Source organism: Mus musculus, chromosome 13 (assembly GCF_000001635.26).
Source record: "Mus musculus strain C57BL/6J chromosome 13, GRCm38.p6 C57BL/6J".
In the NCBI taxonomy this organism is placed as follows: domain Eukaryota; kingdom Metazoa; phylum Chordata; class Mammalia; order Rodentia; family Muridae; genus Mus; species Mus musculus.
This window is the reverse complement of record NC_000079.6, coordinates 83,712,329-83,714,931: the sequence shown is the minus strand read 5'-3', so window position 1 is coordinate 83,714,931 and position 2,603 is coordinate 83,712,329.

The window sequence follows — 2,603 nt, the reverse complement described above, 5'->3', positions numbered from 1 at the left end:
GAGAGAGAGAGAGAGAGAGAGAGAGAGAGAGAGAGAGAGAGAGAGAGAGAAAGAGAGCGCTTCACCATTCTTTAAGGCAAACGACAGAATGTATGCAGAAAGGGTTTGGAAAGTATTTAAAACTTTACTTTCTGAACATAGAGGAAATTTTAAAGCTTCTGTGAGACAAAGTGGTCAGATCATGAATAGAGTTCACCACACCTGTTCTTGCTTTTAGAAAATGTTCCAGCTTAACTGGATCTAACATGCAAAAGACGCTTTTTTTTTTCTTTCTAACTTCGTATTCCCCGATCAAGCAAGGCTGGACAAGATGGGAGCAACTGAAGCACAAAGCCTCTTGGCTTAAAAATAATTTACACAATGGCTTCTCCCTCCAGCCACATTTTATCAGTTAGTTAATTAGTGTTCTTAGTTATTTTGAAAAAGATTGTTAAAAGCAAACCATAAACCTTGATAATTTAGGCTGAATTCTTGTAAAAAACAAACAAGAAAAGCAAACGAACTTTTCATTTTGGCTTTCCCATTCTTCAGAATGCATCAGAGCTCTGGAGGTGGCTTTGCACCCTGCATCCCATCTCAGATCTCAAAGGCCCCCAGTCAGACTGATGTTCTGACCTCTCTCATGTCCTGCGTTTGAGCCCCCTCCCCACTTATGCTCCAGTTTTCCTTCCTTGGGCATTCTTCATAATCCCTAAGCCAAAGTATGAATTGGTGGTATTCTAAGGCACTAGGAGCCTAGTGAGTCCTGTGGGTAACCAGGTCTATGATCAATTGGGCAAGGACACCATGGTGTGCGGCGTTTCCTCTTCCAAGAAGATGATACATGTTCACTGACTAAGACGGTGTGGAACACAATCATCTTGCTGCGTTCGAATTTACCTCCAGAATATTGTTTGGAGTCCTGTCTGGGAACAACCTTGAGTGGGGGTATCTTTGGTGGAGAGTACAGAGTTTGGTCGCTGGTCGCTGGAGAAGGAAGAGAAACCGGCAGCTGAGGCTGGACAGCATTGCTTTTTTCTCGGAACTTCTCTTTGCTTTCATTGAGTTGCATAGGCCAAAGGAGCGGAAGGTCGGCCGGGCAAGGTTGTTGCTGTTCGGAGCACCTCTTAAGAAAAAGAGTGGGGGAAGGGCCGAATTTGAGAGATTAGGCGCTCCCACATCCGATGGACCGGAGCTCCAGCGAAAGTCCAGAGTATAGCCTACCCTAGGGGCTGGGTGTGTCACATCCTAGTGAGGGCAAAACTGAGAAAGGCGGGATAAAGATGAGCCCACAGACACAGAATATTTTAAAGAGCTGTATTTCTTTGCGGACCAAAGAAGACAGATTGAAAGCTGTTGAAGCGAAACATCGCGTGAAAGTCCCACCGTTAAATCTATGTCACAACAAAACATAGTGTTAACAGATTAAATTGAATTGTTAAAAAAAATCACCAGTAAATTAACCAATAAACAACTCAATTTCAAAGCACACACATTTACTTTTATGTCTACAGACATAGTGAGAATGGTACCCAGAAATACTATGTAGCATTAGAGTGAGACAAACCTAAATACTCCAGAATCAAACAAGGACCATGACAAAAAAATCCTAAAGCAGAAATAGATTGTAAGGAGTTCCTGCTTCCTGTTTTAACCTCTGCACAGCGGAGGAAGGGACTGAGTTGTCCTTGGCACCATTAAGGGGCACACAGGATGGGTCTCTCTGGATTGGCAGCAGCACACATAAGTCACCGGGACTAGAGTTAGAGAATCCACTATGCCCACGTCCTCCTTAATAGCCTGTAAAATGGAGTCCCCAGGCTTGGGCTCACAAGACTTTTGTCATTTATAGTGGCTGTCAGGATGCTCTTTCTACCCTCTCTGCCCGTGGCTCAGTGAATGATCTTTTCTGTATAAGCTAGAACTGAGCAAGGTCAAACTGACTCAACAGACCCCAAGGAACCCTCCTCTCAGACCAGAACATGCCAGGAGTGCTGACTGTACTTACCCAAGTAGTCAGCTATGAGAGTTCCTTCACAACAGCCCTTTGGTCCAGGTTGCTATCCCTGGCGCTGGTGGCCTGTGTACAGGTCATAGGGTTTACCTCTCAATTTGCAACACTTAGGAACTTAGGAACCCTGCACTGCCATTTAGGGGCTGCCTTCTCAAACAGTTGTGCTGAGAACATTCCCAGCCTAGAAAGATTTAGGAAGGCTTGTATATTTAACTCCTCAAAACTCAAAACAGGGGCAACCTTCCATCCTACCTATTCTCCTGAGGTTCTTCATCTGTGAACAGAAACTAATAATTTCCAAATATGCTCCCTGGAAAATTAGTCAAAAACAAAACAGAACAAAAACCCAAAAAACAAAACAAAACAACAACAACAACAACAACAACAACAACAACAACAACAAAAACCAAAACACAAACAAACAAAAAACCCAAAATTGAAATCCAGGAGAGTAAGACCTAGGTCAGTCCTTTGTGAGCCTGGGGCCAGGTAAGGATGAAGGCTAATCCCAGCCAGGTACTTAGAAAGGTGGCACTGTCTTATTCTGGCTCTCAGCTATTGTTTTGGGGTTTTGTGTGTGTGTGTGTGTGTGGGGGGGGTTGTTGGGTTT